This window comes from Oncorhynchus keta, chromosome 20 (genome assembly GCF_023373465.1).
Source record: "Oncorhynchus keta strain PuntledgeMale-10-30-2019 chromosome 20, Oket_V2, whole genome shotgun sequence".
NCBI classification, from domain to species: domain Eukaryota; kingdom Metazoa; phylum Chordata; class Actinopteri; order Salmoniformes; family Salmonidae; genus Oncorhynchus; species Oncorhynchus keta.
The window spans coordinates 36,779,725-36,806,004 of NC_068440.1; the positions used below are offsets into that span (position 1 = coordinate 36,779,725).

Genomic DNA, 26,280 nt, shown 5'->3' on the forward strand with positions numbered 1-26,280 from the left:
GACAGACAGACAGACAGACAGAGATGTGACCCGAAATAACATGAGAAAATAACATGAGAAAAAGATGTGAGAGGGCTGCGTTAGTACACACTACACAACAATGAGTCAACATTAGATAGGGCTTGTAGGTTTGAAGACAGATTGAAGACAGCCCAGCACCTTGGTGAAAGCATCCCGGCCGAAGCAGGCCTCCTTCTCAGAACGTCCCTTCTCTATGACTTCTCCGCCCCCGGTGGCGACAGTCCGGTACAGCAGGCTCTTGGTCACGTTGTCTGGCTCTGTGCCGGTCAGCTCAGCGATGTGACTCACGTCCCCCATCCCCACCACCAGGACACTCTCTCTGTCTGTCTCAAACTGCAGGTTACCCTGGGGAGAGTCAGATATCTTGCTGTTATAACATGATGTGTCACACCATTAAACAAGAACAAGGGATATACTTGTAAAAAGTATTTTTATCGTGTAAGTTTCAGTTGCACTGCCTTTACCAAGGCAACTCTGTGGTGTATACCAAACGTCATTTAAATATCTTATGTTAGTCATGCTAAGGTCTAAGGTATAGTTGTATCGATCCATTCAGGTAACCTTTAGCTTGTATGAGTGAATCTCCTCCTCTGAAAAGCCAATCACGTTCAGGGCACTCAGCACTGTGTTGTGGCTGTACCGGTCGTTGCTGGACGTCTAGAGACAAAGAAAGAAAGATATCGTTATTTACTCCCACACATGCTGAAGGTGGGCTACCATAATGTAATCGTCATTAAGTAGAACCAGTAGAGGGGGGTACTCACAGTGGCGACAGCTCCATCTCTGGTGTACACATAGTTGGCAGGATCATTGTGCAGGTGAAGGGACTTTAACATGTCATCTGAGCCTCCCCGTAGTAACTGCGGAGACACACAACACACAGTGTAGAAAAAAGATGGATGTAGCATGAATATTTATGAGGACAAACGCAGAGGAACTTTTCCAAACTCCATTATTTTCCCCTTGATCAGATTCGGGCATCATTAAAGTCATCGTCACTTCTACTTATGACCGTATTGTACGTAGTGTAATGACCAGTAAACATTTACCTGATAGAAGGAGTGGAAGTTCCTCTCACCTCTATTCTGCTGCACCACCATTGACTTACAGTAGGAACAGAGAAATATGTGAATACACAGAGAGAGAGAGAGAGAGAGAGAGAGAGAGAGAGAGAGAGAGAGAGAGAGAGAGAGAGAGAGAGAGAGAGAGAGAGAGAGAGAGAGAGAGAGAGAGAGAGAGAGAGAGAGAGAGAGAGAGAGAGAGAGAGAGAGAGAGAGACAGAGAGACAGAGAGAGACAGAGACAGCGAGAGAGAGAGAGAGAGAGAGAGAGAGAGAGAGAGACACAGAGACAGAGACAGAGACAGAGACACAGAGAGAGAGAGAGAGAGAGAGAGAGAGAGAGAGAGAGAGAGAGAGAGAGAGAGAGAGAGAGAGAGAGACAGAGAGAGAGAGAGAGAGAGAGAGAGAGAGAGAGAGAGAGAGAGAGAGAGAGAGAGAGAGAGAGAGACAGAGAGAGAGAGAGAGAGAGAGAGAGAGAGAGAGAGAGACACAGAGACAGAGAGACAGAGACAGAGAGAGAGAGAGAGAGAGACAGAGAGAGAGAGAGAGAGAGAGAGAGAGAGAGAGAGAGAGAGAGAGAGAGAGAGAGAGAGAGAGAGAGAGAGAGAGAGAGAGAGAGAGAGAGAGAGAGAGAGAGAGAGAGAGAGACAGAGAGAGAGAGAGAGAGAGAGAGAGAGAGACAGAGACAGAGACAGAGACAGAGAGAGAGAGAGAGAGAGAGAGAGAGAGAGAGAGAGACAGAGAGAGACAGAGAGAGAGAGAGAGAGAGACAGAGAGACTATTAGAGTTTAACTATAAACCATAAGCTCAAAGACAAGAGAACAGAGACGTGGGTTATTTCTGTTCAGTGAGAATGGATGAGTCCATCGTTCACACAGTGTCAGATGGTGTGTTAGCTAGCTCAAAGAGAAGATAAATGCAGCGGTCATCATGGGCCCCCAGGTGAGCCATTCATTATCAGAATCAGAACTAATAGGGTGTAATTCACAGGAACATCTATTCATGGACTCACTCTCTCTCTCTCTCTCATGTCTCTGTTTCACCACCTTGATCAAACATTTATGTTCAAGTATGAAATGGAAAGTAGAAAGTGAATAACTTTTCAAAAGAAGTTCACAGAAACAGACACATACTGTATTAAGCGTATTCCTTGACTAAAAAAAACATGTTCAATCTCCACAGAATGTGCTTTCTAGTCCAGGACAAGGCTTAATCTATGTCTGGTAAACTGGCCCTATAAATCTGCTTTTAAAGTAACTACCCAGTGGTACCAAATGTCCATGAAATATGAGTGAAATCGTTTTCTTCCAGAACATTTAAATAAGGCATGTTAATGTAGCTTTGCTGTGTTAGAATGGTGTGGGTGTGTACCGGTCATTCAATTATTAATACGAGTAGACCGCTGATTGGCCAGCCCATCCTCATGTAGACCGCTGATTGGCCAGCCCATCCTCCTATAGACCCCTGATTGGCCAGCTCATCCTCCTATAGACCGCTGATTGGCCAGCCCATCCTCCTATAGACCGCTGATTGGCCAGCCCATCCTCATGTAGACCGCTGATTGGCCAGCTCATCCTCCTATAGACCGCTGATTGGCCAGCCCATCCTCATGTAGACCGCTGATTGGCCAGCTCATCCTCCTATAGACCGCTGATTGGCCAGCCCATCCTCATGTAGACCGCTGATTGGCCAGCTCATCCTCCTATAGACCTCTGATTGGCCGGCCCATCCTCCTATAGAACGCTGATTGGCCAGCCCATCCTCCTATAGACCCCTGATTGGCCAGCCCGTCCTCCTATAGACCGCTGATTGGCCAGCCCATCCTCATGTAGACCGCTGATTGGCCAGCTCATCCTCCTATAGACCGCTGATTGGCCAGCTCATCCTCCTATAGACCGCTGATTGGCCAGCTCATTCTCCTATAGACCGCTGATTGGCCAGCTCATCCTCCTATAGACCTCTGATTGGCTGGCCCATCCTCCTATAGACCGCTGATTGGCCAGCCCATCCTCCTATAGACCCCTGATTGGCCAGCTCATCCTCCTATAGACCGCTGATTGGCCAGCCCGTCCTCCTGTAGACCGCTATTTGGCCAGCTCATCCTCCTATAGACCGCTGATTGGCCAGCTCATCCTCCTATAGACCGCTGATTGGCCAGCTCATCCTCCTATAGAGCGCTGATTGGCCAGCTCATCCTCCTATAGACAGCTGATTTGCTTTTCTCCAATTTATGTTTTGGCCACAAATACGAGTATAGGATGAGTCAACAACAATATTTGGAGATGCGCTAACCCTTTACACTCAGGGGGAATTAGCCTAAATGGATATGGCCAAATGTAAATGTTTCTTAAAGAGAAAATATGAAAACGCATAAGCATAGTTGGACTTGAAAGGGTTTGGAGATTGTGGGAAAACTATTAGATCAAAGGAATCATGAGTGTATTCAGGTACGTGTTCCACTGCAGATGTTCTTCACAATAAACAAACATAGTGATCATTGTGTTCAGAACAACCCAGGGTATGACGTGATCTTGTAGCTGTACGTCAAACATGGTGATCATGAACATTGACACTGTATTTGACATGAGTTATATGACATGGAAATGTTAAGTGCATATTGGACTCAACGGGTGTTTGGCTTGCTTGTATGACATCAAAGCGGCATTTATTATAATCCTCAATATCTTATCTTTCAAAATACATAGTCCTCTTAATTTACGGCATTTCCCTCACTCACAACTAAAAGAAATTGCAAAAGTTGCCCAATTACCATGAGGGGCAACTTCTTGTCGTGTGCAAAACGTCCGTCAGTCAAAACCCATACAGAGCTGTGATGTCATTTATAGCATGTTACTGTACAGCCACAGAGCTGTGATGTCATTTATAGCATGTTACTGTACAGCCACAGAGCTGTGATGTCATTTATAGCATGTTACTGTACTGCCACTGAGCTGTGATGTCATTTATAGCATGTTACTGTACAGCCACAGAGCTGTGATGTCATTTGTAGCATGTTACTGTACAGCCACTGAGCTGTGATGTCATTTATAGCATGTTACTGTACTGCCACTGAGCTGTGATGTCATTTATAGCATGTTACTGTACAGCCACAGAGCTGTGATGTCATTTGTAGCATGTTACTGTACAGCCACAGAGCTGTGATGTCATTTGTAGCATGTTACTGTACAGCCACAGAGCTGTGATGTCATTTGTAGCATGTTACTGTACAGCCACAGAGCTGTGATGTCATTTGTAGCATGTTACTGTACAGCCACAGAGCTGTGATGTCATTTGTAGCATGTTACTGTACAGCCACTGAGCTGTGATGTCATTTATAGCATGTTACTGTACAGCCACAGAGCTGTGATGTCATTTGTAGCATGTTACTGTACAGCCACTGAGCTGTGACGTCATTTGTAGCATGTTACTGTACAGCCACTGAGCTGTGATGTCATTTGTAGCATGTTACTGTACAGCCACTGAGCTGTGATGTCATTTATAGCATGTTACTGTACAGCCACTGAGCTGTGATGTCATTTATAGCATGTTACTGTACAGGCACTGAGCTGTGATGTCATTTATAGCATGTTACTGTACAGGCACTGAGCTGTGATGTCATTTATAGCATGTTACTGTACATGCACAGAGCTGTGATGTCATTTATAGCATGTTACTGTACAGCCACAGAGCTGTGATGTCATTTATAGCATGTTACTGTACAGCCACAGAGCTGTGATGTCATTTATAGGTAGTTGTTAATATGGCCGCCGGTAGGGTCGCCGTTGAAGTTGAAGTTGATGTCCATGTACTTCCCAAAGCGGCTGGAGTTGTCGTTGCGGTTGGTCTTGGCGTTACCGAAGGCCTCCAGCACACAGTTGGACTTCAGAAGAACATTCTTCACACTGTGTCACAGGGGAGAGTGTGGTCGTCATGGATAACAGCAATAGCAGATGACAATGTGTCCCAAAGATTGAGAAGAGAGGAAGAGAAAGAGGTGAATAAGAAGTTCTTCCATTGTCAATTTTTGTATCTCGTCATCCAGAACAAAAATCAGCTTCGGGCTATCACTAGAGGTTAATGATTAATTGGTTCTTATCAAATCAAATTGTATTCGTCACGTGCTTCGTAAATTACAGGTGTAGACTAACAATGAAATGCTTATTTACGAGCCCTTCCCAACAATGCACAGACAAATATAAATATACCAAATATTAATAACACAAGGAATAAATACACAATGAGTAATGATAACTTGACTATATACACAGGGTAGCAGTACTGAGTCAATGTGCAGGGGTACCAGTACTGTGTCAATGTGCAGGGGTACCAGTACTGAGTCAATGTGCAGGGGTACCAGTACTGAGTCAATGTGCAGGGGTACCAGTACTGAGTCAATGTGCAGGGGTACCAGTACTGAGTCAATGTGCAGGGGTACCAGTACTGAGTCAATGTGCAGGGGTACCAGTACTGAGCCAATGTGCAGGGGTACCAGTACTGAGTCAATGTGCAGGGGTACCAGTACTGAGTCAATGTGCAGGGGTACAAAGTAATTGAGGTAGATATGTACATTTAGGTAGGGGTAAAGTGACTAGGCAACAGAATAGATAATAAACAGCAGTTTCCAGTTAGGGATACAGTGTTTTCAACCTAACTACCGTTTCCCCTGTAAAAAGGATGTGGGGATTCCGCTCAGGTGACTTTTTCCACCTGCTACGTTAGGTTAATGTAGATAGTCCATGTAGCTATTTGGTTAACTATTTAGTGGTCTTATGGCTCGGGGGTAGAAGCTGTTCAGGGTCCTGTTGGTTACAGACTTGGTGCATTGGCACCATTTTTCCATGCGGAAGCAGTGAAAGCAGTCTATGACATGGATGGCTGGAGTCTTTGACAATTGTCAGGGCCCTCTGACACCGCCTGGTATAGAGGTCATGGATGGCAGGAAGCTTGACCCCGGTGATGTACTGGGCCGTACGCTCCACCCTCTGTAACGCCTTGCGGTCGGATGCCAAGCCGTTGCCATACCAAGCGTGATGCAGTTGGTCAAGATAGTCTCAATATTTTTTTATTTTGTATTTTTTTATTTAACCTTTATTTAACTAGGCAAGTCAGTTAAGAACAAATTTCTCAATGGTGCAGCTTGGGAAAAAATGTAGGATCTGTTGGCCCATGCCAAATCTTTTCAGCCTCCTGAGGGGGAAGAGGCGCCATCTTGTCTTCTTCACGACTGTGTTAGTGTGTGTGTGGATCATGTTATTTCCTTAGTGATGTGGACACAGAGGAACTTGAAGCTCTCGACCCGCTCCACTACAGTCCCGTCGATGTGGAAGGGGGCGTGGCTCTGCCCTCCGTTTCCTATAGTCCACAATCAGCTCCTTTGTCTTGCTGACGTTGAGGGAGAGGTTGTTGTCCTGGCACCTCCTCCCTATAGGCTGTCTCTGACCTCCTCCCTATAGGCTGTCTCTGACCTCCTCCCTATAGGCTGCCTCTGACCTCCTCCCTATTGGCTGTCTCTGACCTCCTCCCTATAGGCCTCCTCCCTATAGGCTGTCTCTGACCTCCTCCCTATAGGCTGTCTCTGACCTCCTCCCTATTGGCTGTCTCTGACCTCCTCCCTATAGGCCTCCTCCCTATTGGCTGTCTCTGACCTCCTCCCTATAGACCTCCTCCCTATAGGCTGTCTCTGACCTCCTCCCTATAGGCCTCAACCCTATAGGCTGTCTCTGACCTCCTCCCTATAGGCTGTCTCTGACCTCCTCCCTATAGACCTCCTCCCTATAGGCTGTCTCTGACCTCCTCCCTATAGGCTGTCTCTGACCTCCTCCCTATAGACCTCCTCCCTATAGGCTGTCTCTGACCTCCTCCCTATAGACCTCCTCCCTATAGGCTGTCTCTGACCTCCTCCCTATAGGCCTCCTCCCTAAAGGCCTCCTCCCTATAGACCTCCTCCCTATAGGCTGTCTCTGACCTCCTCCCTATAGACCTCCCTATAGGCTGTCTCTAACCTCCTCCCTATAGGCTGTCTCTGACCTCCTCCCTATAGACCTCCTCCCTATAGGCTGTCTCTGGCCTCCTCCCTATAGGCTGTCTCTGACCTCCTCCCTATAGACCTCCTCCCTATAGGCTGTCTCTGACCTCCTCCCTATAGACCTCCTCCCTATAGGCTGTCTCTGACCTCCTCCCTATAGACCTCCTCCCTATAGGCTGTCTCTGACCTCCTCCCTATAGGCTGTCTCTGACCTCCTCCCTATAGACCTCCCTATAGGCTGTCTCTGACCTCCTCCCTATAGACCTCCCTATAGGCTGTCTCTAACCTCCTCCCTATAGACCTCCTCCCTATAGGCTGTCTCTGACCTCCTCCCTATAGACCTCCCTATAGGCTGTCTCTAACCTCCTCCCTATAGGCTGTCTCTGACCTCCTCCCTATAGGCCTCCTCCCTATAGGCTGTCTCTAACCTCCTCCCTATTGGCTGTCTCTGACCTCCTCCCTATAGGCCTCCTCCGTATAGGCTGTCTCTGACCTCCTCCCTATAGGCTGTCTCTGACCTCCTCCCTATAGACCTCCGTATAGGCTGTCTCTAACCTCCTCCCTATAGGCTGTCTCTGACCTCCTCCCTATAGGCCTCCTCCCTATAGGCTGTCTCTGACCTCCTCCCTATAGGCCTCCTCCCTATAGGCTGTCTCTGACCTCCTCCCTATAGGCCTCCTCCCTATAGGCCTCCTCCCTATAGGCCTCCTCCCTATAGGCCTCCTCCCTATAGGCTGTCTCTGACCTCCTCCCTATAGGCTGTCTCTGACCTCCTCCCTATAGGCTGTCTCTGACCTCCTCCCTATAGGCCTCCTCCCTATAGGCTGTCTCTGACCTCCTCCCTATTGGCTGTCTCTGACCTCCTCCCTATAGGCTGTCTCTGACCTCCTCCCTATAGGCTGTCTCTGACCTCCTCCCTATAGGCCTCCTCCCTATAGGCTGTCTCTAACCTCCTCCCTATAGGCTGTCTCTAACCTCCTCCCTATAGACCTCCTCCCTATTGGATGTCTCTAACCTCCTCCCTATAGGCCTCCTCCCTATAGGCTGTCTCTAACCTCCTCCCTATAGGCTGTCTCTAACCTCCTCCCTATAGACCTCCTCCCTATTGGCTGTCTCTAACCTCCTCCCTATAGGCCTCCTCCCTATAGGCTGTCTCTAACCTCCTCCCTATAGGCCTCCTCCCTATAGGCTGTCTCTGACCTCCTCCCTATTGGCTGTCTCTGACCTCCTCCCTATAGGCCTCCTCCCTATAGGCTGTCTCTAACCTCCTCCCTATAGGCTGTCTCTAACCTCCTCCCTATAGACCTCCTCCCTATTGGCTGTCTCTAACCTCCTCCCTATAGGCCTCCTCCCTATAGGCTGTCTCTGACCTCCTCCCTATAGACCTCCTCCCTATAGACTGTCTCTAACCTCCTCCCTATAGACCTCCTCCCTATTGGCTGTCTCTAACCTCCTCCCTATAGGCCTCCTCCCTATAGGCTGTCTCTGACCTCCTCCCTATAGGCCTCCTCCCTATAGGCTGTCTCTGACCTCCTCCCTATAGGCCTCCTCCCTATAGGCTGTCTCTGACCTCCTCCCTATAGGCCTCCTCCCTATAGGCCTCCTCCCTATAGACCTCCCTATAGACCTCCCTATAGGCCTCCTCCCTATAGACCTCCCTATAGACCTCCCTATAGACCTCCCTATAGACCTCCCTATAGGCCTCCTCCCTATAGGCCTCCTCCCTATAGGCCTCCTCCCTATAGGCTGTCTCTGACCTCCTCCCTATAGGCCTCCTCCCTATAGGCCTCCTCCCTATAGGCCTCCTCCCTATAGGCCTCCTCCCTATAGGCCTCCTCCCTATTGGCTGTCTCTAACCTCCTCCCTATAGGCCTCCTCCCTATAGGCTGTCTCTGACCTCCTCCCTATAGGCCTCCTCCCTATAGGCTGTCTCTGACCTCCTCCCTATAGGCCTCCTCCCTATAGGCTGTCTCTGACCTCCTCCCTATAGGCCTCCTCCCTATAGGCTGTCTCTGACCTCCTCCCTATTGGCTGTCTCTGACCTCCTCCCTATAGGCCTCCTCCCTATAGGCTGTCTCTGACCTCCTCCCTATAGACCTCCTCCCTATAGGCTGTCTCTGACCTCCTCCCTATAGGCCTCCTCCCTATAGGCTGTCTCTGACCTCCTCCCTATAGACCTCCTCCCTATAGGCTGTCTCTGACCTCCTCCCTATAGGCCTCCTCCCTATAGGCTGTCTCTGACCTCCTCCCTATAGGCTGTCTCTGACCTCCTCCTATAGGCCTCCTCCCTATAGGCTGTCTCTAACCTCCTCCCTATTGGCTGTCTCTGACCTCCTCCCTATAGGCCTCCTCCGTATAGGCTGTCTCTGACCTCCTCCCTATAGGCTGTCTCTGACCTCCTCCCTATAGACCTCCGTATAGGCTGTCTCTAACCTCCTCCCTATAGGCTGTCTCTGACCTCCTCCCTATAGGCCTCCTCCCTATAGGCTGTCTCTGACCTCCTCCCTATAGGCCTCCTCCCTATAGGCTGTCTCTGACCTCCTCCCTATAGGCCTCCTCCCTATAGGCCTCCTCCCTATAGGCCTCCTCCCTATAGGCCTCCTCCCTATAGGCCTCCTCCCTATAGGCTGTCTCTGACCTCCTCCCTATAGGCTGTCTCTGACCTCCTCCCTATAGGCCTCCTCCCTATAGGCTGTCTCTGACCTCCTCCCTATAGGCTGTCTCTGACCTCCTCCCTATAGGCCTCCTCCCTATAGGCTGTCTCTGACCTCCTCCCTATTGGCTGTCTCTGACCTCCTCCCTATAGGCCTCCTCCCTATAGGCTGTCTCTGACCTCCTCCCTATTGGCTGTCTCTGACCTCCTCCCTATAGGCCTCCTCCCTATAGGCTGTCTCTAACCTCCTCCCTATAGGCCGCCTCTAACCTCCTCCCTATAGACCTCCTCCCTATTGGCTGTCTCTAACCTCCTCCCTATAGGCCTCCTCCCTATAGGCTGTCTCTAACCTCCTCCCTATAGGCTGTCTCTAACCTCCTCCCTATAGACCTCCTCCCTATTGGCTGTCTCTAACCTCCTCCCTATAGGCCTCCTCCCTATAGGCTGTCTCTAACCTCCTCCCCTAGGCCTCCTCCCTATAGGCTGTCTCTGACCTCCTCCCTATTGGCTGTCTCTGACCTCCTCCCTATAGGCCTCCTCCCTATAGGCTGTCTCTAACCTCCTCCCTATAGAGCCTCCTCCCTATTGGCTGTCTCTAACCTCCTCCCTATAGGCCTCCTCCCTATAGGCTGTCTCTGACCTCCTCCCTATAGACCTCCTCCCTATAGACTGTCTCTAACCTCCTCCCTATAGACCTCCTCCCTATTGGCTGTCTCTAACCTCCTCCCTATAGGCCTCCTCCCTATAGGCTGTCTCTGACCTCCTCCCTATAGGCCTCCTCCCTATAAGCTGTCTCTGACCTCCTCCCTATAGGCCGTCTCTGACCTCCTCCCTATAGGCCTCCTCCCTATAGGCCTCCTCCCTATAGACCTCCCTATAGGCCTCCTCCCTATAGGCCTCCTCCCTATAGACCTCCCTATAGACCTCCCTATAGACCTCCCTATAGGCCTCCTCCCTATAGGCCTCCTCCCTATAGGCTGTCTCTGACCTCCTCCCTATAGGCCTCCTCCCTATAGGCCTCCTCCCTATAGGCCTCCTCCCTATAGGCCTCCTCCCTATTGGCTGTCTCTAACCTCCTCCCTATAGGCCTCCTCCCTATAGGCTGTCTCTGACCTCCTCCCTATAGGCCTCCTCCCTATAGGCTGTCTCTGACCTCCTCCCTATAAACCTCCTCCCTATAGACTGTCTCTAACCTCCTCCCTATAGACCTCCTCCCTATTGGCTGTCTCTAACCTCCTCCCTATAGGCCTCCTCCCTATAGGCTGTCTCTGACCTCCTCCCTATAGGCCTCCTCCCTATAGGCTGTCTCTGACCTCCTCCCTATAGGCCTCCTCCCTATAGGCTGTCTCTGACCTCCTCCCTATAGGCCTCCTCCCTATAGGCCTCCTCCCTATAGACCTCCCTATAGGCCTCCTCCCTATAGGCCTCCTCCCTATAGGCCTCCTCCCTATAGACCTCCCTATAGGCCTCCTCCCTATAGGCCTCCTCCCTATAGGCCTCCTCCCTATTGGCCTCCTCCCTATAGACCTCCTCCTATAGGCCTCCTCCCTATAGGCCTCCTCCCTATAGGCCTCCTCCCTATTGGCCTCCTCCCTATAGGCCTCCTCCCTATAGGCCTCCTCCCTATAGGCCTCCTCCCTATAGACCTCCCTATAGGCCTCCCTATAGGCCTCCTCCCTATAGACCTCCCTATAGGCCTCCTCCCTATAGACCTCCCTATAGGCCTCCTCCCTATAGGCCTCCTCCCTATAGACCTCCCTATAGGCCTCCTCCCTATAGACCTCCCTATAGGCTTCCTCCCTATAGACCTCCCTATAGGCTGTCTCTGACCTCCTCCCTATAGGCCTCCTCCCTATAGGCCTCCTCCCTATAGGCCTCCTCCCTATAGGCCTCCTCCCTATAGACCTCCCTATAGGCCTCCTCCCTATAGGCCTCCTCCCTATAGGCCTCCTCCCTATAGACCTCCCTATAGGCCTCCTCCCTATAGACCTCCCTATAGGCCTCCTCCCTATAGACCTCCCTATAGACCTCCCTATAGGCCTCCTCCCTATAGGCCTCCTCCCTATAGGCCTCCTCCCTATAGACCTCCCTATAGGCCTCCTCCCTATAGGCCTCCTCCCTATAGGCCTCCTCCCTATAGGCCTCCTCCCTATAGACCTCCCTATAGGCCTCCTATAGGCCTCCTCCCCTATAGGCCTCCTCCTATAGACCTCCCTATAGGCCTCCTCCCTATAGGCCTCCTCCCTATAGGCCTCCTCCCTATAGACCTCCCTATAGGCCTCCTCCCTATAGGCCTCCTCCTCCCTATAGGCCTCCTCCCTATAGACCTCCCTATAGGCCTCCTCCCTATAGGCCTCCTCCCTATAGGCCTCCTCCCCTATAGACCTCCCTATAGGCCTCCTCCCTATAGACCTCCCTATAGGCCTCCTCCCTATAGGCCTCCTCCCTATAGACCTCCCTATAGGCCTCCTCCCTATAGGCCTCCTCCCTATAGGCCTCCTCCCTATAGGCCTCCTCCCTATAGGCCTCCTCCCTATAGGCCTCCCTATTGGCTGTCTCTGACCTCCTCCCTATAGGCCTCCTCCCTATAGACCTCCTCCCTATAGGCCTCCTCCCTATAGACCTCCCTATAGGCTGTCTCTAACCTCCTCCCTATAGGCCTCCTCCCTATAGGCTGTCTCTAACCTCCTCCCTATAGGCCTCCTCCCTATAGGCTGTCTCTAACATTCTGACATTGCCACTGATGCAGCATATGCTGTATGTCCTTCCAGAATCTCCACTCTAACCCAGTCAAATATATAGTGTTATTTAACAGGGGACAAAGGAGCCTCCTCTGAACCTTCTGAACCCAGTGACACCTCCTGGTTGACCTTTAACACGGATGACTCACCTCTCGACCTCTGCTCTCTGGCTGGGGTTGGTGATGGCTGCGATGTACTGCATGATGTATTTGCTAGCCTCTGTCTTTCCGGCGCCACTTTCACCTGGGACACACAGACAGCTCACAACATCTACATGTATGTAGCAGTTCATGTACATTACTAGCAGATTTTGCAACCAGATATAAATTAGTAGATATACAGTACCAGTCAAAAGTTTGGACACATCTACTCATTCAAGGGTTTATCTTTATTTTTACTATTTTATACATTGTAGAATAATAGTGAAGAAATCAAAGCTAGGAAAAAAACATATATGGAATCATGTAGTAACCTAAAAAGTGTAAAACAAATCAAAATATATTTTATATTTGAGATTCATCAAAGTTGCCACCCTTCGCCTTGACAGCACACTCTGGGCATTCTCTCAACCTGCTTCACCTGGAATGCTTTTCCAACAGTCTTGAAGGAGCGCTTGTTGGCTGCTTTTCCTTCACAATGCCATCCAACTCATCCCAAACCATCTCAATTGGGTTGAGGTCGGGTGATTGTGGAGGCCAGGTCATCTGATGCAGCACTCTATCACTCTCCTTCTTGGTCAAATAGCCCTTACACAACCTGGAGGTGTGTTGGGTCATTGTCCTGTTGAAAACAAATGATAGTCCCACTAAGCTCAAACCAGATGCGATGGCGTTTCGCTGCAGAATGCTGTGGTGACCATGCTGGTTAAGTGTGTCTTGAATTCTAAATAGATCACTGACAGTGTCACCAGCAAAGCACACCCACACCATCACACCTCCTCCTCCATGCTTCACGGTGGGAACCACACACGCAGAGAGCATCCGTTCACATACTGTCTCACAAAGACACGGTGGTTGGAACCAAAAATCTCAAATTTTGACTCTTCAGATTTCCACCAGTCTAATGTCCATTGCTCGTGTTTTAGCCAAAGTAAATCTCTTCTTCTTATTGGTGTAATTTAGTTGTAGTTTCTTTGCAGCAATTCGATCATGAATACCTGATTCACACAGTCTCCTCTGAACAGTTGATGTAGAGATGTATCTGTTACTTGAACTCTGTGAAGCATTTATTTGGGCTGCAATTTCTGAGGCTGGTAACTCTAATGAACTTATCCTCTGCAGCAGAGTTAACTCTGGGTCTTGCTTTCCTATGGCGGTCATCATGAGAGACAGTTTCATCAAAGTGATTGATAGTTTTTGTGACTGCACTTGAAGAAATGTTCAAAGTTCTTGAAATGTTGCTGATTGACTGACATTCATGTCTATAAGTAATGAAGGACTTACGTTTCTATTTGCTATTTGAGCTGTTCTTGCATTAATATGGACTTGGTCTTTTACCAAATAGGGCTATCTTCTGTATACCACCCCTACCTTGTCACAACACAACTGATTGGCTCAAAGCATTAAGAAGGAAATAAATTCCACAAATTAACTTTATCAAGGCACACCTGTTAGTTGAAATGCATTCAGGTGACGACCTCATGAAGCTGGTTGAGAGAATGACAAGAGTGTGCAAAGCTGTCATCAAGGCAAAGTGGGCTACTTAGAAGAATCTCAAACATATTTAGATTTGTTTAATACACATATGATTCCATATGTGTTATTTCATAGTTTTGATGCCCTCACTATTATTCTACAATGTAGAAAACAGTAAAAAATAAAGAAAATCCTTGAATGAGTAGGTGTGTCCAAAACTTTTGACTGGTACTGTTTATATTTGCACTTCTACGATATAAGATAATGCGTTGTAAATTGAAGTTTATTTATGGCATGAATACACCTTAACTTAAGGATCTGATTTTTTTTCTTCCATTTTCACCAAAAATGACAAAAATAACTGCCTCTAGCTCAGGACCTGAAGCAAGGATATGCATATTCTTGATACCATTTGAAAGGAAATGGTAGGAGAATAATGTAATGTAGGAGAATAACACATTAGATCTGGTAAAATATCATTAAAATAAAAAAAACATGAGTCTTAGACTGATCCAATGAATCATTGCATTTGTTTAAAATGCTGTATCAAAGATTGCCAAATTTGCCTAAATGGTTTATTATTAACTTTTCAAGTTGATAACTGTGCACCCTCCTCAAACATTAGCATGGTATACTTTCACTGCAATAGCTACTGTAAATTGGACAGTGCAGTTAGCTTCAATTCTTGTAAATCTTTCTGCCAATATCAGATATGTCTATGTCCTGGGAAATGTTCTTGTTACTTACAGCCTCTTGCTAATCACATTTGCCTACTTTAGCTCAACTGTCCCGCGCGGGACCCACCTATCCTGTAGTTAAAGTGTGTCTCTACTGTCAGTCACCAACCATGATGTTACTCTTCATGTGACTAATGTAAGCAGGTTAACATTTATTGTCATTAGTCTTATCCTAGAGTCAGAACTGAGTAATTTCCCTTAGATAAGCCAGCTGCAAAGTCTAAATTGGCTATATTGTCAAATTCATGATTTTTATAAAAATTCTTTAGCTTAATTTAAGGTTAGGGTTAGGCATTAGTGTGGTTAGGGTTAGATTTAAATGCCGATTTGTATGACTTTGTGGGTGTGCCAGCTAGGGACCACTCTGTAGAGCTGCCTGCAGAACAACGTTTGTGAAGAAAAACACTAACCTGCATCAATAGCCTGCTATAAGTACACACAGTAGATGAGGAAATAGGACATTATGAGTTAGTGCAACTAAGAAAAGCCCATTTCACCAACAGTAAGTGGAGACCAATACGCATCATGTTCTGGAGAAGTGGGGAACTGATAACCAGTCAGATAGATAGTGACAGACAGAATGGTAAAAAGATGTTTTCATAAAGTGATTGCGGGCCTCGTTTTGTTATTTATTGAGCAGAACACAGATATTTAGTGAGCAGAACAGAGATGTTTAGTGAGCAGAACACTGAGATGTTTAGTGAGCAGAACAGATCTGTTTAGTGAGCAGAACACTGAGATGTTTAGTGAGCAGAACACTGAGATGTTTAGTGAGCAGAACACTGAGATGTTTAGTGAGCAGAACACTGAGATGTTTAGTGAGCAGAACACTGAGATGTTTAGCGAGCAGAACACTGAGATGTTTAGTGAGCAGAACACTGAGATGTTTACTGAGCAGAAAACTGAGATGTTTAGTGAGCAGAACACTGAGATGTTTAGTCAGCAGAACAGATATGTTTAGTGAGCAGAACACTGAGATGTTTAGTGAGCAGAACACTGAGATGTTTAGTGAGCAGAACACTGAGATGTTTAGCGAGCAGAACACTGAGATGTTTAGTGAGCAGAACACTGAGATGTTTAGCGAGCAGAACACTGAGATGTTTAGTGAGCAGAACACTGAGATGTTTAGTGAGCAGAACACTGAGATGTTTAGTGAGCAGAACACTGAGATGTTTAGTTAGCAGAACAGAGATGTTAAGTGAGCAGAACACTGAGATGTTTAGTGGGCAGAACACTGAGATGTTTAGTTAGCAGAACAGAGATGTTTAGTGAGCAGAACACTGAGATGTTTAGTGAGCAGAACACTGAGATGTTTAGTGAGCAGAACACTGAGATGTTTAGTGAGCAGAACACAGATGTTTAGTGAGCAGAACACTGAGATGTTTAGTGAGCAGAACACTGAGATGTTTAGTGAGCAGAACACTGAGATGTTTAGTGAGCAGAACACTGAGATGTTTAGTGAGCAGAACACTGAGATGTTTAGTGAGCAGAACACAGATGTTTAGTGAGCAGAACACTGAGATGTTTAGTGAGCAGAACACTGAAATGTTTAGTGAGCAGAACACTGAGATGTTTGGTGAGCAGAACAGATACGTTTAGCGAGCAGAACACTGAGATGTTTAGTGAGCAGAACACTGAGATGTTTAGTGAGCAGAACAGATATGTTTAGTGAGCAGAACACAGATGTTTAGTGAGCAGAACAGATATGTTTAGCGAGCAGAACACTGAGATGTTTAGCCAGATAAGATCCTAACTATCTATTCACCATGCTCTCTGACCCTCTCAGAACCAGCTAACCAAGGTCAAACAGGCTTGCAGGACTAAAGGAGGTAAATTATGATGATTGGAGTGTGAGGTGTTGTGTAACATGGAGTGTGAGACAGACCTGAAACGACGATGCAGGTGTCTTTGGCTCGTCTCTTCATGGCCTTGTACGCAGCCTCGGCCACAGCGTACAGGTGGGGAGGGTTCTCGTACAGCTCCCGGCCGCGATAAGCATTGATGTCCTCCTTCCCGTAGATGTCCATCTGTTTGTAAGGATTGACTGACACCACCCCCTCTCCTATGAAGGTGTAGATACGTGCTCTCTGAAACCTACCAGGCACACAGACAAACACAGAGACAGACACAGAGACAGACACAGAGCTGACGTTATTTTAGCTTTTTGAAGTATGGTTTCAGCTTTTTTTCTTTTTTTTGAAAAGGCTTGAATTTTAACTATCCAAATAGAAATGTAGGAAAACAGAACAAAATCCTTTTGATAACAATCATTTGTGCCACAGAAAAGCTTCTATGTATAGTCTACACACACTCAACAGTAAGGTTCCACCCCATTAACACCTTGCCCGTTGTGCTGAGAGCAATGTTTACACAGCAACAGGGTAGGCCATTTCACAGAGAAACACCCTAATGTTAAAAACCCACATATCTGTGCATCTAAACTCAAACCTCCCACCTACTCTCAAAACGGACACACCCACCCCAAAACTATAGGAATTGACGTGGATGGGAAGTGAGAACAGGAAGCATGGAAAGTGAGAACAGGAAGCATGGGAAGTAAGAACAGGAAGCATGGGAAGTAAGAACAGGAAGCATGGGAAGTGAGAACAGGAAGCATGGGAAGTGAGAACAGGAAGCATGTACAAATTGTGTCTCAAGAGAAGTCGCTTTCTCCACCTTGTTTAACTTGCCTGGGTATTGATTTTACTTGTGGCACCTATCCTGCTGATATTAAACCTAATTGCCTATTTCTGTGTGGAAATGTAGGATGTACATCACAAGTTACAATAATCAACTCCATGACCTGCTAAACAAAAAAATATATATCTATCACAACCTGTGATAACCAACACGGCTACAAACAGTCATTTAGATCATTATACTAAGACTTGGATCTTAGAGTCACTGAAACTGTCTGTGGCAGCCGTTGGTCTAGTAGTAATTGCCCAAAGCGGACAAATGAAGTTGTTTTAGTTGAATCCCTAAGGGATGTTATTAGAGAACTTTTCTTTCTCTTCAACCTTTTTCTATCTGACTGTTACTGCAGACGTTGCCATGGGGTCAGGCCGGGCCTGATAAAACTAATGGGAACTTCAGGGAATTAAAGATATGGTGTATACACCATCCAGGGCTGAGGCCCCTGGCGTGTCTGCTGAGGCCCCTGGCGTGTCTGCTGAGGCCCCTGGCGTGTCTGCTGAGGCCCCTGGCGTGTCTGCTAAGGCCCCTGGCGTGTTTGCTGAGGTCCCTGGCGTGTCTGCTGAGGCGCCTGGCGTGTCTGCTGAGGCCCCTGGCGTGTCTGCTGAGGCCCCTAGTGTGTCTGCTGCGGCCCCTGGCATGTCTGCTGAGGCCCCTGGCGTGTCTGAGGCCCCTAGTGTGTCTGCTGCGGCCCCAGAAGGTCATCCAACTAATAAACAGCATGTTTTACTACTACTGTGAAATACTCTTAACTCCTTTTAAACTTCACACAGGATTCTGAAGATGGCAGCATCGCAGACTAATGGTTTATATGTGGTTTCTCACTGTCTCAAGGGAAGGCATGTCCCAACTTTACCAAACTTAAAATCTGTCTGTCTGCTTTGGCAATGTAAACACATGTTTCCCATGCCAAGAAAGCCCTTTGAATTGAATTAAGAGAGAGAGAGATACATAAATAAACAAATATATATATAAATAATGGTCAGGTGCAGCAAAGAAAGACTTGACCTTAACTGAAAACACAGAACTAACATCCACAACATGTATGACAGTCATTCATGGTTAAGCGGTTGAGGATAAATTAAAACTACTTCTCTTCTAGTCTTTTTAAGAAACATTTTTGTGTTGAAAAAGCTTAATAACCACTTGTATAATATATTTGCATAGACTTCCAACAGACATAGATACCCCACTAGACATACTATTATAGAGTTTCTTCACTGTACCCAAACCAAAAAAAAACAGATTTAATGCATCACTCAGTATTGAATAGAGCCATGTCATCATGGAATACTCAGCCACCAGAGGTTAGTCAGGCAAGTTTAGCTTTAAAAAACAAATACAAATGTGTCACTCCCTCATCTGTTTCACCTGTCTTTGTGCTTGACTCCACCCCCCTCAGGCGTCGCCCATCTTTTTCCCCATTATCCCCTGTGTATTTATACCTGTGTTCTCTGTTTGTCTTGTTGCCAGTTTGTTCTGTTTGGTCAAGGCTACCAGTGGGTTTCCATCTGCTCCTGTCGCTTGTTTGTTCCTGCTTTCTAGGTTTCCCGGTTCTGACCTTTCTGCCCGCCCTGAGCCCCACTACTCTGGACCTCTGCCTGACCTGACCCTGCCTGCTCTCCTGTACCTTTGCCCCACTACTCTGGACTATCAACCCCTGCCTGCCGTCCTGTACCTTTGCCCCCACTACTCTGGACTATCAACCCCTGCCTGCCGTCCTGTACCTTTGCCCCCACTACTCTGGACCATCAACCGCTGCCTGCCGTCCTGTACCTTTGCCCCCACTACTCTGGACTATCAACCCCTGCCTGCCGTCCTGTACCTTTGCCCCACTACTCTGGACCATCAACCCCTGCTTGCCTTGACCTGTCGTTTTCCTGCCCATGTTGCTGTAATAAACGTGTTACTTCGACACAGTCTGCATTTGGGTCTTACCTGAAAAAGTGAAACAAATGCATCTTGTATCTCAGCGCCTCTAAAGAATTGAATTGAACTGTATATATATGAATATGTACTGTATATTTTAATAGTGTGTAAATAGTAATTTTGTTGTCTCTTGGTGTCTTTTCAATAAATACTGCAACTAATTTTGTATTTTATTTTCTATTTAATGTAATACCTTATGTTGTTCTTGTCTATGTCTTATGTTGTTCTTGTCTAGTACTGTTTCAACTGTTCTGCCTTACTATTATTCAACCATGCTAGTCATTTATGAACATTTGAACATCTTGGCCACGTTCTGTTATAATCTCCACCCGGCACAGCCAAAAGAGGACTGGCCACCCCCATATACTCTCTCTAATTCTCTCTTTCTTTCTCTCTCTCTCGGAGGACCTGAGCCCTAGGACAGTGCCCCAGGACTACCTGACATGATGGCTCCTTGCTGTCCCCATTCCACCTGACTGCTGCTGCTCCAGTTTCAACTGTTCTGCCTTATTATTATTCGACCATGCTGGTCATTTATGAACATTTGAACATCTTGGTCATGTTCTGTTATAATCTCTACCCGGCACAGCCAGAAGAGGACTGGCCACCCCACATAGCCCGGTTCCTCTCTAGGTTTCTTCCTAGGTTTTTGGCCTTTCTAGGGAGTTTTCCTAGCCACCGTGCTTTTACACCTGCATTGTTTGCTGTTTGGGGTTTTAGGCTGGGTTTCTGTACAGCACTTTGAGATATCAGCTGATGTACGAAGGGCTATATAAATAAATTTGATTTGATTTGATTTGATACTGTTCTGTACTTTGTCATGTATTTGTGTGTTTTGTGGACCCCAGGAAGAGTAGCTGCTGCATGTTGCAGTAGCTAATAGGGATCTGCATGTGCAGTAGCTAATAGGGATCTGCCATGTGCAGTAGCTAATAGGGATCTGAATGTGCAGTAGCTAATAGGGATCTGAATGTGCAGTAGCTAATAGGGATCTGAATGTGCAGTAGCTAATAGGGATCTGAATGTGCAGTAAATCAAATCAAATCAAATCAAATTTATTTATATGGCCTTCATTACATCAGCTGATATCTCAAGTGCTGTACAGAAACCCAGCCTAAAAACCCCAAACAGCAAACAATGCAGGTGTAAAAGCACGGCTAGAAAACTCCCTAGAAAGGCCAAAACCTGGAAGAAACCTAGAGGAGGAACCGGGCTATGGTGGCCAGTCCTCTTCTGGCTGTGCCGGGTAGAGATTATAACAGAACATGACCAAGATGTTCAAATGTTCATAAATGACCAGCATGGTCGAATAATAATAAGGCAGAACAGTTGAAACTGGAGCAGCAGCACAGTCAGGTGGACTGGGGACAGCAAGGAGCCTTCATGTCAGGTAGTCCAGGGCACGGTCCTGAGCTCAGGTCAGTTGAAACTGGAGCAGGAGCATGGCCAGGTGGACTGGGGACAGCAAGGAGTCCTCATGTCAGGTAGTCCTGGGACATGGTCCTAGGGCTCAGGTCCTCGAGGAGAGAGAGAAAGAAAGCAGAGAAGGAGAGAATTAGAGAACGCACACTTAGATTCACACAGGACACCGAATAGGACAGGAGAAGTACTCAGATATAACAAACTGACCCTAGCCCCGACACATAAACTACTGCAGCATAAATACTGGAGGCTGAGACAGGAGGGTCAGGAGACACTGTGGCCCCATCCGAGGACACCCCCGGACAGGGCCAGACAGGAAGGATATAACCCCACCCACTTTGCCAAAGCACATCCCCCACACCACTAGAGGGATATCTTCAACCACCAACTTACCATCCTGAGACAAGGCCGAGTATAGCCCCAAAGATCTCCGCCACGGTACAACCCAAGGGGGCAGCAGACAGGCCGACCACAACAGTGAATCAACCCACCCAGGTGGCGCACCCCCCCAGGGACGCTTGCAGAGAGCCCCAGCAAGCCAGTGACTCAGCCCCGTAACAGGGTTAGAGGCAGAATCCCAGTGGAAAGAGGGGAACCGGCCAGGCAGAGACAGCAAAGGGCGGTTCGTTGCTCCAGAGCCTTTCCGTTCACCTTCCCACTCCTGGGCCAGACTACACTCAATCATATGACCCACTGAAGAGATGAGTCTTCAGTAAAGACTTAAAGGTTGAGACCGAGTTTGCGTCTCTGACATGGGTAGGCAGACCGTTCCATAAAAATGGAGCTCTATAGGAGAGAAAGCCCTGCCTCCAGCTGTTTGCTTAGAAATTCTAGGGACAATTAGGAGGCCTCGTCTTGTGACCGTAGCGTGCGTGTAGGTATGTGCGGCAGGACCAAATCAGAGAGGTAGGTAGGAGCAAGCCCATGTAATGCTTTGTAGGTTAGCAGTAAAACCTTGAAATCAGCCCTTGCTTTGACAGGAAGCCAGTGTAGAGGCTAGCACTGGAGTAATATGATCAAATTTTTTGGTTCTAGTCAGGATTCTAGCAGCCCGTATTTAGCACTAACTGAAGTTTATTTAGTGCTTTATCCGGGTAACGGAAAATAGAGCATTGCAGTAGTCTAACCTAGAAGTGACAAAAGCATGGATTAATTTTTTCTGCATCATTTTGGACAGAAAGTTTCTGATTTTTGCAATGTTACGTAGATGGAAAAAAGCTGTCCTCGAAATGGTGTGATATGTTCTTCAAAGAGAGATCAGGGTCAGAGTAACGCCGAGGTCCTTCACAGTTTTATTTGAGGCGACTGTACAACCATTAAGATTAATTGTCAGATTCAACAGAAGATCTCTTTGTTTCTTGGGACCTAGAACAAGCATCTCTGTTTTGTCCGAGTTAATAGTAGAAAGTTTGCAGCCATCCACTTCCCTTATGTCTGAAACACATGCTTCTAGCGAGGCAATTTTAGGGCTTCACCATGTTTCATTGAAATGTACAGCTGTGTGTCATCCGCATAGCAGTGAAAGTTTACATTATGTTTTCGAATAACATCCCCAAGAGGTAAAATATATAGTGAAAACAATAGACAGTAGCTAATAGGGATCTGCATGTGCAGTAGCTAATAGGGATCTGCATGTGCAGTAGCTAATAGGGATCTGAATGTGCAGTAGCTAATAGGGATCTGCATGTGCAGTAGCTAATAGGGATCTGCATGTGCAGTAGCTAATAGGGATCTGCATGTGCAGTAGCTAATAGGGATCTGCATGTGCAGTAGCTAATAGGGATCTGCATGTGCAGTAGCTAATAGGGATCTGCATGTGCAGTAGCTAATAGGGATCTGCATGTGCAGTAGCTAATAGGGATCTGCATGTGCAGTAGCTAATAGGGATCTGCATGTGCAGTAGCTAATAGGGATCTGCATGTGCAGTAGCTAATAGGGATCTGCATGAAGTAAACACTGCACCCAAAATAGAGGACAAAGGACAAAACCCGATTCACCTTGAACTTAACACAATACATCACTGCAACAAACAAAAAACAGTCACGAAGAGAGCGAATAGAGCAGAGAAAAGTAGGTGTCACTAACTAAATGAGTTTGGTCTCAGGTCTTTACCAATGATCGATGACGATTTCTATGCATTTATTTACGTGACTGTTTCTGAGGGCAGAACTGTATATGTTCATATCAGCAACCAATGAGAGAGGGTGGGATATCTCTCTCTCTCTCTCTCTCCTCTCTCTCTCTCTCTCTCTCTCTCTCTCTCTCTCTCTCTCTCTCTCTCTCTCTCTCTCTCTCTCTCTCTCTCTCTCTCTCTCTCTCTCTCTCTCTCTCTCTCTCTCTCTCTCTCTCTCTCTCTCTCTCTCTCTCTCTCTCTCTCTCTCATTCACTTAGCTTATTGTACAAACAATAGTTTATAGCACTGCTTTAATCCTCACACGTGTGTCAATCTAAGTAAAATACATTTAAAAACATCCCCATCAAAATCCTTCAGTTTTAAACTAGATATTCATTCCTCCTATGTAGCCTTCTGCATCTGCGGTGGATGGTGGCGAGCTATAATGGTGTTTAAAATCGGTCTTCTCACAAAAACGTCCAAACGGGTTTCTTTATGACCTCTACAAGTGTCACAGGACTCGTCTGAAGGTAACACATAAAAACGAATGGAAGAATGGAGGTAGATTTGTGCCAACAAAAATAAAGGGTTAAATATGGGTCCAACCTAAAATATTTCCTGAGCTTTCTTATATGTCATAGATATAGGACAGACACTTATTCCTTATTATTTTTAAATTGACTGTCGTTTTGATATTTATAAATGTTTTATACAATGCATTTCTATCGGCAATACTAGTACAGGCCAAATTCAATATTTTATTTATTTATATATATATATATATTTGTTTTATACCTCAAAAAAGTCCTCAAATTCAAAATCAAATACAGTGCATTCAGAAAGTATTCAGACCCCTTGGCTATTCTCACATTTTGTTACATTTACAGCCTTAATCTAAAATGGATTAAATAGGTTTTCCCCACTCGTCAATCTACACACAATACCACATAATGACAAAGCAAAAACAGGTTTAGAGAAATGCAAATGTATTTCAATAAAAACCTGCAATATCACATTTACATAAGTATTCAGACCCTTTACTCAGTGCTTTGTTGAAGCACCTTTTGCAGCGATTACAGCCTCGTCTTCTTGGGTATGACGCTACAAGCTTGGCACACTTGTATTTGGGGAGTTTCTCCAATTCTTCTCTGCAGATCCTCTCAAGCTCTGTTGGGTTGGATGGGGAGTGTCGCTGCACAGCTATTCTCAGGTCTCTCCAGAGATGTTCGATTGGGTTCAAGTCCAGGCTCTGGCTGGGCCACTCAAGGACATTCAGAGACTTGTCCCAAAGCCATTCCTGCGCTGTCTTGGCTGTGTGCTTAGAGTCATTGTCCTTTTGGAAGGTGAACCTTCGCCCAGTCTGAGTTTCTGAGCGCTCTGGACCAGGTTTTCATCACAGACCTCTCTGTACTTTGCACTGTTCATCTGAGATCCTTTACATGCCTTTTGAGGAGTGGCTTCTGTCTGGCCACTCTACCATAAAGGCCTGATTGGTGGAGTGCTGCAGAGACGGTTGTCCTTCTGAAATGTTCTCCCATCTCCACAGAGGAACTCTGGAGCTCTGTCAGAGTGACCATCGGGTTCTTGGTCACCTCCCTGACCAAAGACCTTCTCCACCGATTGCTCAGTTTGGCCGGGCGGCTAGCTTTCGGAAAAGTCTTGGTGGTTTCAAACTTCTTCTATTTAAGAATGATGGAGACCACTGTGTTCTTGGTGACCTTCAATGCTGAAGACATTTGTTGGTACCCTTCCCCAGATCTATGCCTCGACACAATCCTGTCTCTGAGCTCTATGGACAATTCCTTAAAACTGATTTTTTGATCTGACATGCACTGTCAACTGTGGGACCTTAAATAGACAGGTGTGTGCCTTTCCAAATCATGTCCAATCAATTGAATTTACCACAGATGGACTCCAATCAAGTTGAAGAAACATCTTAAGAATGATCAATGGAAACAGGATGCATCTGAGCTCAATTTCAAGTCTCGTAGCAAAGGATTTGAATACTTGTATAAATAAGGTATTTCTGTTTTTTTATATACATTTCCATAATATTCTACAAAATAAAACAATCTTTGTCATTATGGGGTATTGTGTGTTGATTGATGAAGATCGTTTAAAAAATATATATTTTAGAATAAGGCAGTAACGTAGCAAAATATGGAAAAACTCAACGGGTCGGAATACTTTCAAAATGTACTGTATTAATCCATGGTAGGACCTACTCCCAAGGTGTAGAATTTTAGAGGATAAGGGAGGCACTGAAAAGTTTCCAATGTTGCGAGGTTGAGGGGACTGAGGGCTGATAAAGACATCCATTGTGCCACAACCACTATGACAGCCTCCTCTCATCTCCATCCCTGTGTTGTACCTACTTCATCCTTCCCAACCTCCATTCCTCGACCGGAGTCACCATCAGCCTCTTACATACTCTCTACCCCATACTCTCTGCCCCATACTCTCTGCCCCATACTCTCTGCCCCATACTCTCTGCCCCATACTCTCTACCCCATACTCTACCCCATACTCTCTACCCCATACTCTCTACCTCATACTCTCTACCTCATACTCTCTACCTCATACTCTCTACCTCATACTCTCTACCCCATACTCTCTACCCCATACCTCTCTACCCCATACTCTCTACCCCATACTCTCTACCCCATACTCTCTACCTCATACTCTACCTCATACTCTCTACCTCATACTCTCTACCTCATACTCTCTGCAATTAGGCCTTACCTCAGCTTCAGGTTCTCCATAAACTGCTCTATGTTCACCTCGTCCAGAACGACAAAATCAGACTTCCCAAACTCCAGGCCCTCCAGCACCTCCACACTGACGGACAGACAGAATGACAAGAGAAGATAGAGAAGAAACGGAAATCTCTAAGGGGAGAGAGAGAGAGAGTAGAGGACTCTAGGAAGAGAGAGAAGTGATGCAAAGGCAGGCAGGCAGAATAGTCTAGTGCTGCTGGGGCCCGGTAGTGAAAGTGGAGTTGAGGCAGTGTGCTGTGGGCGTGGGTGTGGGTGTGGCATAACTCTGTTCTTTTGTGGTGTGGGGTGCTGCTTAGTCAAGTCAACGAGGGCTGTGGTCGGCTTCTCTGTAGTGTGTGCGTGCGTGCGTGCGTGCGTGCGTGCGTGCGTGCGGCGGGTATATATATAATGGGACAGCGAAGAACTATCATTAAACACAGAAAACACTTCTGCATCCTCCATCTCGTCTTTCTCTCTTCCTGCCACCAGACCTCC

The 26,280-nt window shown here is 46.7% G+C and overlaps 1 pseudogene; it reads right to left on the reverse strand.

Annotated features, from left to right (window-relative positions):
• LOC118371390 (unconventional myosin-Ig-like) overlaps window positions 1–25,906 on the reverse strand; it is a 94,951-nt pseudogene extending 69,045 nt beyond the window's left edge.
• Window positions 25,907–26,280: the final 374 nt, after the last annotated feature.